Source organism: Saimiri boliviensis, chromosome 9 (assembly GCF_048565385.1).
Source record: "Saimiri boliviensis isolate mSaiBol1 chromosome 9, mSaiBol1.pri, whole genome shotgun sequence".
Lineage (NCBI taxonomy): Eukaryota > Metazoa > Chordata > Mammalia > Primates > Cebidae > Saimiri > Saimiri boliviensis.
In genome coordinates, this window is record NC_133457.1 from 36,695,192 (window position 1) to 36,709,200 (window position 14,009).

At 33.0% G+C, this 14,009-nt stretch overlaps 1 long non-coding RNA gene across 8 annotated transcripts in view; it reads left to right on the forward strand.

Annotated features, from left to right (window-relative positions):
- Positions 1-14,009, forward strand: part of LOC141585622 (uncharacterized) — a 998,130-nt gene that overhangs the window by 713,068 nt on the left and 271,053 nt on the right. For all 8 annotated transcript variants that reach the window (XR_012519199.1, XR_012519201.1, XR_012519202.1 and 5 more), the window contains 4 exons: positions 4,195-4,306; positions 11,915-12,054; positions 12,804-12,869; positions 13,129-13,274. This is a non-coding gene — a long non-coding RNA (uncharacterized LOC141585622). The remainder of the gene's footprint in view (positions 1-4,194; positions 4,307-11,914; positions 12,055-12,803; positions 12,870-13,128; positions 13,275-14,009) is intronic.

Below are 14,009 nucleotides of genomic sequence, written 5' to 3' on the forward strand. Positions count from 1 at the left end.
AGTACTCACTAGTTGAAACCTGCCTGATCCTGTCCTCCATCTCTCTTTCTAAAATTCTAGAAAGTTCATGATAGCTGTATTTTGAGAACTGCATCTATGGCAGGCTTTTCCCAGTAGTGAATAATTACCTTCTTTCCCTTTGCAAGCATAGCTTTAACTCAATCAGTAATTTTCAAATGCTCATAATTATGTAAAATAATGAACTTTGCATCCTTTCAGCTCTTAGTGTGACATGCTGATATGAAATATGAAGCCTGGATATCAAGAAGCTAAAAGCCTGAGCAAGCCCCTTCCTTGAGAGGCTTTAGGTCAGATAAAAATGTTGGAGAGTGAAATTAGGATTGCTATGGAGTGTTTTGGTGACGGACACCAAGAGTTGCATGAGGTAGTTTTCAGAATTACAGCTCTAGATACAAGCAAATACATATTAGTAAGGTGGATTACACAAGAGAAAATTTCTGCTCACAGATTAAATATTCAGTAAACTTCCTCTCTTGGACAGAGTTTTACAGACTATCTTGTGATGTACTTATCTTTCCAGCCACATTAAGAGAAGTGCCTTATTCCTGGTAATTCATCCCTCACCCATCTGCATTCTTACAAATTTCTAAGTCTTATTGTAGAATATAAAATTTCCAAAAGACCAGAAATACAGGTATTAGTAAAGAAACTGTTATACTTGTTTCAGAAATAGAGTATTATTAGTGTGGCAGGATTAAATTAGCTCTGCTAACAGAGAAGCAAAATAATAATTACTTAAACAATAAAACAGTTTGAAAATATAACAACATGGGTGTAAGTGGCTCAGAGTTTGTTCAGATCTTTCGCAGTATTGGGAACCAGATCTAGCTTCAACCTCTTCCATCTCCGGGGTAATGTCATAATCTAATGTTACCTACAATCCGTATGATAGCCTGTGAGAAAAGCACAATGGGAAGGCAAGGACATGTCCTAGAAAGTACACACATGGCTTCTGCTCACACCTCAATAGCCAGAATTTAGTGATGTCCACAGCTTGCTCTGAGGTAGGTTGAAGAGAAATTGTACTCATTATCATGACTTATCATGTACCTGCTTGAAATTGAAGATACCAATGTTAGGAGAGGCAAAGAAGAATATATTTTATGGGAAAACTAACAATCTTTATTATAGTAAGTAAATCTAATCTTCTCAATTTCTATTCTAACTTTCTATTTCTAAATTCTCACTCAACTGTTTTTCTAGAGTTGGTTTCCAGGAAAGATGTTTTCTGGGATATGTTCAGCCTTAGGTCAAATAAGTCAATGATAAGTAAAAATATTCGCAACTAATGTCACCATGAAACTCAGGGAAATTTGTATATGGAAAAACAACTAGCTAGAAATGTGTAACAGAAGTTAACTGAGTTACTGTTTTTCTTGAAGCAAACAAAGTTTTGTGAATTTAGACTATGTGTGTTGGAGGCTCCATACCCTTTTTGATTTCTTTATGCATTCTTGGGTAGAGAGGAAACAGTGCTTGCGTTTCTTTTATCTAGTTAATTCTGATTCTGCTCTGTGACATCCTCTGAAATTAGGAAGAAGCCACCTTTTATCCCACTTATGGCAGCTCAGGTACACACTGTTGGTATAGATGCGGAACACAGCCAATCTTCTTTGATTTATCCTGAAACATAACTCATGTAAAGTGTTAATATATAAAATAGAATTTACTGGAGTTTTTTTGTAATGCTGAGTGTGTGCTTTTCATGTTAAATATTCATGTCAAAGACATAGTAGTAGTAGTAGTGTGTTTTTTAGAGTCTCTGAAATGTTTGTGACCATAGTTTCTAGCCCGTGCTCTACCTTTCTGTCTCTTCTCTGTTCTTCATCCCTTTCCAAGTTTCTATTTCTTATCTAAAACAGTTTAGCTTTCTTCTCTTTCTTATTTTCCTCTCAGCTCTGTTTATACAAAAATATTCTTTTAAGTATAGATGATTCTTAACTATTTTTGATATAAGCTATTAAATATTGGTGTGTTTTTCTATTATTTTGTTTTGTCTTGCTATATGTGTTTAACAATATGCATTTTCCTAAATCAGGACCATTCAGTATAAATTGATAATATGAGTCATATGTTTACTTTTGCATTTTCTAATACTTACATTAAGCAATTTAAAAAATACAGGTATAACAAACATTGATTGTATATTTTATTTAACCAAATAAGTTTAAAATGTTGTCTCAAGATGTAGCCAATATAAAAATTATTGAGATATTTAATTTTTTTCATGGTACTCAATCTTTATAATCTAGTGGATATTTTATACCTCCAGCCCGTCTGAATTCAGATGCTAGATTTTCATTGGATTTGCTTGATTTCTATTTAGATTTCATAAAATTTGTAGTGGAATTATTAGATTTACATACTCAAGTCATTCCAAACATAAATAAAAGTTTTTCAATAATTGAACTGAATACCAGAGATAATTTTCCTTTAATATTCATAGCTATGATGACAAAGAATGTTAATATTTTATAACAAAAAAAGCATATCAGTTTTAAAACTTTATCCAAGTTAAAGAAATTCATTAACTGTGTCAGCTTGGAGTTACTAATATTAAGCTCAGAGGAAAGCTGGATAAATCAAAGGGCAATTCCAAATTTGACAATATGAACAAAACATTTTCAAATTTTTCCTTACAGTGTTACAGCTAGTTTACATAGCACAGTTTGCAACTTGATTCACATTAGAAAAATATATATCAATACTATTGCATTTTTAAACGTTTTCATTTCAAAACAAATGTTAGTACCTCTCTAGTCTGCTCACAGATAAGGTCTTTCTTTTTGAAAGTTTAAATTTTGCTTGTTCATATGCAATACAAAAAAGTCCTACATTATATTTCCATTTTTATTTGATTACTGAATATTTGTTAAGTACGTTATTATTTCAAGAAAATTTAGAATTGGAGTTACAGTACATTATATATTTCTAAAACTTATGGCTCAACCAATGAGCACTGGCAAAGAACTTAACATTATTAGATACGTTGTCTTTTATTTCTTTCAATAGTTCCAAAAACTGGTTATGATTTATGTATGTATGACACATTTTATAGCTTATTTCTAAAACCAGAGCATAAAGATTTTCAACGTGTATCATGTAGTGGAACAAAGCAGTAGGGAAGCTATCAATCTCTTGTTTTAAAATTTTACTTAGTCTGGGTTTTTGACCTCACATAGAGCACCGTTTACTGTGATTTTTTTAAAAAATATATACCTATCTGAAATCATTCTTTAAAGATGTAAAATATTCAAAAGCATCTATGCCCTGAGGTTGATATTTTATGTTGCAAGTTAACGACATTGACTTATAAAGGTCCATTGAAACAAAATATGCCCACTACTTAATTGGGCATTATGTTTTATATTGTAATTCTTTGTAAAGCAAATCAATTATTTGCAATATTTAAAATTTATAATGAACTGATATTTGATACTGTTAGAAAGGTGTACAATAGGAATTGTTTTGTACCTTAACTTTCAATTTTAACTTTTAAAATCTTTTCCTTCATGACTTGCTAACTTAATTTTCATAATTGAAATAATAATTTATTTCCTTCTCTTTATCTAAAATGGACTTTTTGAGCATGCATAAGAATCTAAGCTGTTTTATACCTCACCAATATTATAATCTTAGCTCTTGTTTAAATTCATTCATAATTTTTTGACATTTAATTTTTATTTTAGGTGATTAATTCATTCAATTCTCTTTTTTGCTGGTTAGATATGATTTATTATCAAATTTACTATGTCTACTTGATAGTGCTCTCTTTATTATTTCCAAGATTGTTTTTGTAAATCAAATAACTTCTCCATTTTGTTCTGCTGCAGCAACTTATTTATTTTTTCTGAAGAGGAATCAGAGTATGTTATGGAATAAATCATGTAAGACCAATTAAGTCTCCTGAGATTGAGGGGCAGACCATGAAAGGCAAAAGACTGATAAAATGTATAGTCTTTAGTGCTCATGATGTGCCACTATGTAGATTTTAACAATATTTTGATGCCATTACACTTCACATAATAACCTTCCTAAAAGACAAAATTATTAATTAGATAATAGCTTTAAATTTTAAAATTAGATAAACTAACCCCATCCCCCAGTAAGTTTTGTTACTTTAGAATTGTGCAGGGCTTTAGTCCTCTTTCATCTTATTTTTTTAATTGACAGATAAAACTTGTGTATATTTGGTGTGAACAAGATGTTTTGAAATACGTATACATTCTGGAATGGCTACATCAATTTAACGTATGCAGTGCCTCAGAAACATCATTTATTTGTGGCAAGTACACTTAAAATCCATTCTCTTAGGATTTTCAAGTATAAGTATGTTGCTATTGACTATAATCACCATGTTGTACAATGGATATCCTATATTTATCCATGTTATAAATGACAGAATTTCCTTCTTTTTAAGGCTGAATAATCGTGTGTGCGTGTGTGTGTGTGTGTGTGTGTGTGCGCGCGCGTGTGTATAAAACATTTTCACTATCCATTTATCCATTGATAGACACTTAGGTTGATTCTATAATAATGCCACAATGGGCATAAGATTTCAGCTTTCTCTACAGATAGGTTTCCTTTCTTTGGCTATGTAACTAGAAACGAAATGTCTAGATCACATGGTATTCTGTTTTTTAAATTTTTTAACAAGTCTTCGTAACAGTTTTCCATAGTAGCCATACTAATTTACATTTCCAGCAACAGTATACAAGAATTCCCTTTCCTTCACATCCTAATACTTGTTATCTTTTGTTTTTCCGATTATAATCGTTCTAAAAGGTATCACGTAATGTTTCATTTGGTTTTGATTTGAATTTCTTTCCCTGATGATTAGTGATTTTAAGCATTTTTTCTTATACCTGTTGGCCATATTTATGTCTTCTTTTGAGAAACATCTATTAAGATCCTTTGCCAGTTTTTAATTAGATTTTTTGCTATTGAATTCTTTAAGATTCTTATTTTTGTGGTATATGTAGATACATATATTATTAATGTTTATTTATTTGTAAATTTATTTTCATAATTTATAATTTTATTATAGGTTAAAGACTACACATGCAGGTTTGTTGCATGAGAAAATTGCATTATGCTGATGCTTGGGGTTACAATGATCCCATCATTCAGACAGTGAGCATACCATTCAACAGGTGGATCTTCAAGGCATGCATGCGTCCTTTCTTACCTTGTCTAATGGTCCCCAGTGTCTGTTATTCCCATTTTTATGTTCATGTGTATTAAATATATAAGTCCCACTTACAAGTGAGAACATGCAATATTTAGTTTCCTGTTTTTGCAGTAGTTCACTTAGAATAATGTCCTGCAGCTCCAACCATGTTGCTGAAAAGGATATGCCTTTGTTCTTTTTATGGCTTTATTGTACTCCATGGTGTATATGTACCACGTTTTCTTTATCCAGTTCACTGTTGATGAGTGCCTAAGTGGATTCCAGGTCTTTGATATTATGCATTGCACAATTTATGGAATTGCAATAAATATATGGATGCATGTGTCTTTTTGATTGAATCAGCAATTTTCCATTGAGTATATACCCAAGAAGTGTGTTTGCTGGATTGAGTGATAGCTATATTTTAAGATCTTTGAGAACTCTTCATGTTTTGCATATAAACTCTATTAGATATATGGTGTGCAAATATTTTTTCCATTCTGTAAGTTGTCTCTTCATTCTGTTTAGTTTTTCAATTGTGTAGTACCTTTGTTTTAACGTAAACTTATTTGTCCATTTTATTTCACGTTGTTTTATTTTAGTAGTTTTACAGTTTAAAGTCTTATGGTTTAAATCTTTTATCCAATTTGAGTTTATTTTTATACATGGTGTGAGATAAAGATCCAATTTTATTCTTCTACATATACATATCCAGTTCTGCCAACACCATTTATTGAAGAGACTGCCCTTTCTGCATTGTGTAATCTTTGCATAGTTGTCAAAAATCAATTGATGGCAAATGGATGAATTTATTTCTAGGCTCCATATTCTGTTTCATTGGTCTATATTTCTGTTTTTAGGCCAATACCATGCTGTTTCAATGACTATAGCTTTGTAGTAGATTTTTCAAGTCAGGTAGTATAATGCCTCTGGCTTTGTTCTTTTTGTTCAAGAAAAACAAAAAGAACTTTGGCTTCTAGTATCTTGTGTGAATTTTAGGGTTTTCTTCCAATTTCTGTGAAAAATGTGACTTGAATTTTGATAGAGATTGCATTGAATCTATAAATTTTATTGTATAGTGAAATATATTAACAATATTAATTTTTTTCAATGCATGAACATAGAATATTTTTCTGTCTGTATTTGTGTCTTCTTCAATTTCTTTCACTGATGTTTTATAGATTTGATGTATAGACACTTCACCTCCTTGGTTAAATTTATTCCTAAGTATTTTATGTTTTTGTTTTGTTTTGGGGTTTTTTAAAGCTATTGTAAGTTGGTTTTTCTAATTTCTTTTTGGAAAGTTCAGTTAGTGTATGGAAACTCTACTGATTTTTGTATGTTTATTTTTGCATCCTGCAACTTTACAGACTTTAAATTAGTTCTAATAGTTTTTAGTTGGTGTCATTAGAGCTCTAGATAGTAAGACTGTATTGTCTACAAAGACAAGTTAATTATTTTCTTTTGATTTAGATGCCTTTAATTTCTTTCTCTTGCCTAATTACTGTGGCTATGACTTGCTGTATTATGTTGCATAGAAGTGACAGGAGTGGGCATCCTGATCTTGTTCCTGATCTTAGAGAAAGAGGTTTCAGGTTTTTACCATTGAGTATAATGTTAACTGTGGGCTTCTCATTTATGGCCTTAATTATGTTGAGTTACGCTACTCCTATACCTAATATGTTGAGAGTTTTTATCATGAAAATATGCTTTATAGTGCATTACATTTTACTTAGCATATTTTTTCAAACTAAAAAAAAATTTGCTTAAATTAATTATAAAATAATAATACATGTTTTAATCCATTTATCAATTATAATTTACATAAGTATTGCTGTAACTGCTGCTGTCTGCATAAAATATTCAAAGAAAAACACTGCAATCTTAAATCAGTACATAGAAAAATATCATTCAAACTGAATCAATCCATAGACACCAACTAGATTGGTGAACAGCTTATGTGTAATACTAGAAGTGATGAATGTTGCCAACATGTGCAGTAAAATACAATAACATCTCACATGATGCAATAAAGTGAAATATAGCTCTATCAGAATAATGAAGTGCTATACACAAAAAGTACTCCTTAAATTTTAAAATTACACTACTGAAGTTTTAAAATTTGAATAAATTAGTAAATGAAATAAAATGAAATGTTAAGTTTTTTGCTAGCCACATTCAGATGTTCATAGCCAAATATGGCTAGTGTGTACCATATTAGATAGAACAGTTCCAGATTCTACATTGACATTTTTTAATGTTTCACACTCAGTGCCTTACTATATTTTCTAATTGCAATAACTGTAAAGGACATATTTCTCCATATTATATGCTTTCTCATAAACTGTGGTTATTTTGTTGTATTCTTCCTATCTAGTATATTACCTGAACATCAGTAAATACTACGTAAATGAATAAATAAGCAAACCTATACTTTGTCACTGTTTTTTGTTCCTTCTATTATTAAGCTTCTCCAGTATATTTAGAGTGATCTTTCTGACAAAAGAGTAATGACCCAATTAATTTCTCATCTCTTAATTTTTATCAGTATATTTCATATTTTGATTCTTTCTTAAAATCTCATTATAAAAATATCAATGACAACTATAATGAGAAAAATATCAAATACCCATCCAAAGCACCCTGTTTTAATAATCATCAATAAACAACCAATTTTCTTTGATTTATATTCTCCAAATCCCAGTCTTTGCCCTACCCCACCACCGAAACTACTGGATTACTTTAAAGGAATCACAAACTCGTTCACTCAGAAACACTTCACTATGTTGCTGTAGAAGATAAACTCTTTGAGAAACATTTACACAGTACCAATTACACATCTACAAAAGTTTTTTTAAAAATCACAAAATACTTAGTAGTCAGTGTTCAAATTTCCCTAATTATCTCCTGAGTTTGAAATTTTGTCCAAATCTGAATCCAAATTTCACATGTATCTGTTAATTCTCTCTTTATCTATAACAATTTCTTCTACATTAATTTTGTTTATTGATATTTGTTTACTGAGGGAACAAGATTTTTTTTTACAGAATTATCCACATTTTTTATTTTGCTGGTGCATCCCTATGTTGTATTGTGTACCATGTCTCTTCTGCTTTTTTTTTTTTTTAATGGAGTTGTAGTCAAACCTAGGGACCACATCAGCTTTTAAACTTCTATGTATCCAGCAGGTTTGGTGTCAACTGTCTGATGAGCTAATTATTACCGTTCATCTGAATTTTTCTAGTCACCAAATATTGATGCTATCATTCTCACGTATACTCTCATTCTCTGTGGGTTTATACCTCTTTAAAAACCTCTTTAACATACCTTCAGAAAGGTATGGAAACAAATACTTACGTCCAATTGCCATGTTTCTCTATTCTCCTTCAACTCAATAATCTGCATTTTTGCTTTCTCTTTATCATAGCTGCTCTCTAAAGTTACCAATAACCTCCACTTTAGCAATTCCCACTGATAATGTGTTTTCATTAACACACTATTTGACAAAGAGTTTTAATTCCTTCATATTATGGGGACCAATTTATCCTGGTTCTTCCTCTATTTCTGTATTCTTTCCTTTATAAAGTTCTTCCTCATTCTTTTCTCTTCTTTTGTCTCTTAAGAAATAGATTTTTTATCCTGTCTTTATATATCTTAATAAAAATCTTTCCATTTTGTACACAACTTAAGACTATCCAAATGTGAACTCATCATTCTCTTTCAGACACATATGTAGTAAGCCTTATATAAGCAGTAAACGTGTTTGCTTTATGCATAATTTTATTTCCAGCCCTCATGAGAAAATGGCATAAAGTGTATAATAAATGTTGTAAAATAATTTAATTCATAAATAACATAACTTTAAAGGGAAGTTATATTTTCTTAGTTCTCTAACTAGATATTTTTCATTCCCTTCAGTGGATTTTCTTTCTCTGCCACCAGGTAAATGTTGTTCCCCATGTTTTATTCTGGCTCTTCTACTTGTCTCATTCTAAATTCCTTTTCTGTTTTCTCTTAAACAGCCATAACTGTGGCTCCCTTTTAATACTGGTGCCTTCTTACACTTGGATTTCTAGTTCCAAATTTTCCATAAAGCTCCAGTTCACATTTTCAAATTTCCTACTGTTTACCATCAGGTCTCACTCTTGCCCCTAAAACCTAACACTTTCTGTGCCTGACACTATGGTCCCCATCATCCTTGACAATCTATGCTTTATCTTTCACTTAGTATCCTGGATTAATAGCCACCAGCTTGTCTGGGATAGACTCCCCATTATCTCCCCACCGTCAGTGAATCAGTTGCCAAGTCCTGTGTCATTCAGTCCAGAGTTTCAAACCCAGTGCCTTTTTATGTTAATATTGCTATGATCTGGCCAATGTCCCTATTTTCCCTTGCCTCATTGCAACACTTTCCTAACTACTGTAATCACTATCCCTTCTTATTTTTGTCCATCTCACACATTGCCCAGATGATTATCTCTGTAAAAATCAAACTTAACTGCATATCTCCCTTAAATAAAATCTGTTTTGCTCCCATTGCCTATACACAGAAGGACCTGACAACCCATCTTTCTATACTTAGCCTACAATCCGTCTCCTTCACCCTTAAGGGTTATGCAGGGCTCTCTATTACCAAGCTCAGTGGAAGTATTTTGTCCATTATTACCTCTCTGTATAATCTTTAAGAGAAATACCTATTTCTCTCTACTTAAAATGGCCATCTGTTTCTTCTTCACCTGAAGAATGATTCAATACAACTTTCAAATGAATATTTAGAGAATTTTCCAATGTAGAAACACAGGTATTAATCTATTATCATTTCAAAAAACATCTTCCTTTATTTAAGGATGTTAATCTCTTCTACAGAAAAGCTGCTGATGTTTATTGGGGAGATTTGTGGGAAGAAGCGGACAGTGCAGAGCCACACGCAATCTAACAAATCAACGCTGATAATTAGTAGAGTGGCAGATGGGGAGCCCAATCATGCTCACACGTTTCTGAGAACCAGCTCAATTCCCATCTCCCATCTGACACTTTCTTGCTGGTAGTTAGTCACTCTCTGTGTTTCTCATGCACTCTGTTCATAGTTCCATTGAAGTACATGTTATATAGCTTTCTAGTCATTTGTTGACACATCTACTAAAATGTGAATTTCTTAAGGGCAAGTCCATTTTATCTTTATATTTCCACATATATAGTTTATTCTAAGCTCATTTATTTTGAATGAATAAATTTGGAGATGGGACAACAAAGTATGAGAGATATGTTTAAAACCTATAAATGCAAAACCTTGAATGAAAAACTTGTTCTTGATAGCTTTTAAGTTCTTGGATGATATATTTCTAGAGTGTAGACAGTACCTGCTAAGGCATAAATTTTTAATAAAGGGCTCCCTTTTTAAAGAGATCTTTAAAATATCACAGTTTCTTTGGTCTGCGCATTGAGATTTCAGTTAATCTGTAACAGAACTTCTTATTTAGGAATCTTTTAAATGGCCTGGGGTACAGAGACCAGCTCTTTATTGTCCCTTTTGTGACATGAGCAAGGCCACAGCTCCTGTGATTTCTGGTATGTCAAATTGCTAACTGAGAAACAAGAGGGGGACTTTGTCTAAGAACCCCAGCATCTACTTGGAAGCAAATACAGAGTACGTTCCCCTTCTCTCATTACAGATAAAAATATTATTTTATTTAAAATTCTTGCAGGTGCTGTGTAATTAACATTTTAATTCATAGTCACTTTATAAATGGTATTGTGTTGGCCCATATGCTTGCTAGTTTCTACCTTCTAAAATATATAACCAAGAACTTGAGCAGTCTCAGGAATAGGTTTTCTTTATTTTTTAAATGTTAGTGTTAGGCAGATTTACTTGACCTTCAACCAGTTTTGGTAGCAGGCAAGTTTAATGAGATTCTCGGAATAACATCACCTTTGGGAAGCAGAAAATCTAAGCTTGAGTAACCTGAGTTGCTAGGGGAAAAGAATAGGTTTAACTTTGACAACTCTAGTAGTGCTGTAAATCCAAATATCCAGCAAGAGATTTGTTTTGAGTAATACTAACTACACATGTGCATGTGAACTAAAAAAGTTATAATTTGGAGCCTATGAGTGGTACTACATTAGAAATTGTGTAGGTATATGGACCTCGTATTATCAGATAGAAAAATTTCTGAAGGGCTGTACAGGTTTCTGCTTCAACAATGACAGCAATATTACTTATACCAGGCTCCAAATTTTTCTACTCCTGATGTCAGGAGAAAGTTTATTTACCTTTAGAATGAGATAACCTCTGGGATCCCTGAAGAGTTAAAGGGCAGATGGAAATAAGCCGGGGTGAGAAGTAATAAGATTTCTGCTAATAAGTCAAGATGAATTTGCATGATTAATTAAAGAATTATTAATTAAAGAATAAAGAGATGACATATTTGTTCTCTGCTTCTGTGGCTCATAATAGTTACACGAAATAGTTTGTGGAAGTTTTTTTGCATACTTTGTGAAAGTCCAATGTTGTGACATCACTGTGAGATCATGCAGTTATGAGTACTTAATAAGGTGAAAATATACAAATGAAAGCAACTTCATAATATATTATTAGCATGAATTTAAAATTTGCATAAGAACACCTATGAAACTATAACAGTAGCAATTACTCTTGTGAAATTATTTTAAATAATTTGAAAGAAGTAACTTACCAACAATATTTTTGTAATCTTTTCCCACAAGGCAATGAAGATGGACAAGGAACATATCCCAGTACATCTATTGTAAGCCATTTATCCCAAACTGTGATGCAGGTGTGCTTAAATCGGAAATGCAAGTGACTTGTACTTAGAGGCAAAATTCATTCCAGCTGGGGCAAAAAGGCAAGACTTTTGCCGTCCTTTATGACCTGTTTAATCCTGTTGCTTTACGTTCATTATGGATGTCTCTGGATGGTGCCAAAATAGGTGAAAAGTGGAAGATTAAATCACATTTAGTCAACCATTTGTTTTGCTCATACTGTGCCAAAAATAAATATGCCATTAAAATTTTTTTCACCGTTTACTGATTTTTTCCCCATAATAGTCTTAATTATATTATTTCCTTTCTTTTTCTCATTTTTAATTAATTTGGCTGTCTTATCTAGTTTCTGTTTGTTTTTTGAGAAGGAGTCTCACTCTTGTCTCCCAGGCTGGAGTGCAAATACCGATCCCGGCTCACTGCAACCTCTGCCTCCTGGGTTCAAGCGATTCTCCCACCTCAGCCTCCTGAATAGCTGAGATTACAGGTGCCCACCACCACACCCAGCTGATTTTTGTCCTTTTAATAAAGATGGGGTTTCACCATGTTGGCTGGCTGGTCTCGAACTCCTAACCTCTGGTGATCTGCCTGCCTAGACCTCCCAAAGTGCTGGGATTATAGGCATGAGCCACTGCGCCCAGCCTGCCTTACCTAGTTTCTTAAGGTAGAGGTTTAGGTTTATTTATCTGAGATCTTCTTTTCTAATGTAGGTGTTTACAACTATAGACTAACCGTTAAGCACGAGTTTTGTTACATTCTATTTTGTTGTGTTTTACTTTTTATTCAACGCAGGTATTTTCTAATTTGCTTTGTGATTTCTTTGACCCATTAGAGATGTAGAAACACTTGAGAAAGCTCTGTGATGTACTCCACCCACAAATGGAGAGGCGTTTAACAGGTGAGTTTGAGTGAATTCAAATAATAAGATTGATAGTTCTCCCTATAGTACTGGCAGTGTGAGCTGACATACTGAGGACTACCACTGAGCTGGGAAGTTGGAGAGGGACGAGTGTAAGTTAAAACATCACAAATCTCACCAGTCTTACTTATAGTCATTCATTTTTTTGACTAAATATGACCCATTTCTGCAAAGCTTTCACTAACTTTCAAAGTTTTGAAAAGTTGATACTTACCTTCCTTTTTTTTTTTTTTCCCAGGGATTTTGTTGCTGATTTTATGGAGGGAACGGCTTTCAGAAATCTTTAATTCATCATTTTCATTGATGTCACCCTGTTACCAGAAAGACGTCTCAATTCTGACCCCAAGAGATGGTCCTTAGATCTCATGCAAGGAAGATTTCAGGGTAAGTCCTTAAAATGAAAGCAAGTTTATTAAGAAAGTAAAGGAATAAAAAGAATGGCAGCTCCTTAGGCACAGAGGCCCCAAGGGCTGCAGGTTGGCTATTTTCATGGTTATTTCTTGATTATATGCTAAACAAACGAAAATGGATTATTCATGAGTTTTCTGGGAAAGGGTTGGGGAATTCCTGGAACTGAGGGTTCCTTCCCTTTTTAGACCATATAGGGTAATTTCTTGATGTTGTGACGGCATTTGTAACCTGTCCTGGTGCTGGGGGGAGTGTCTTTTAGCATACTAATGCATTATAATTAGAGTATAATGAGCAGTGAGGATGACCCGAGGTCACTTTCATCACCATCTTGGTGTTTTGGTGGGATTTGGCCATTTTCTTTATCTCCTGCTGTTCTATCAGCAAGGGCTTTGTGCCCTGTATCTTGTGCTGACCTCCTGTCTTATCCTGTGACTTAGAATGCCTAACCCTTTGGTAATGCAGCCCAGGAGTTCTCAGCCTTGTTTTACTGGCACCTATTCAAGATGGAGTAGATCTGGTTCAAACGCCACTGACATACATAAATATGCCATTAAATTTTTTTTCACCGTTTACTGATTTTTTTCCCCATAATAGTCTTTATTATTTCCTTTCTTTTTCTCATTTTTAATTAATTTGGCTGTCTTACCTAGTTTCTGTTGTTTGTTTGAGAAAGAATCTCACTCTTGTCTCCCAGGCTGGGGTGCAAAT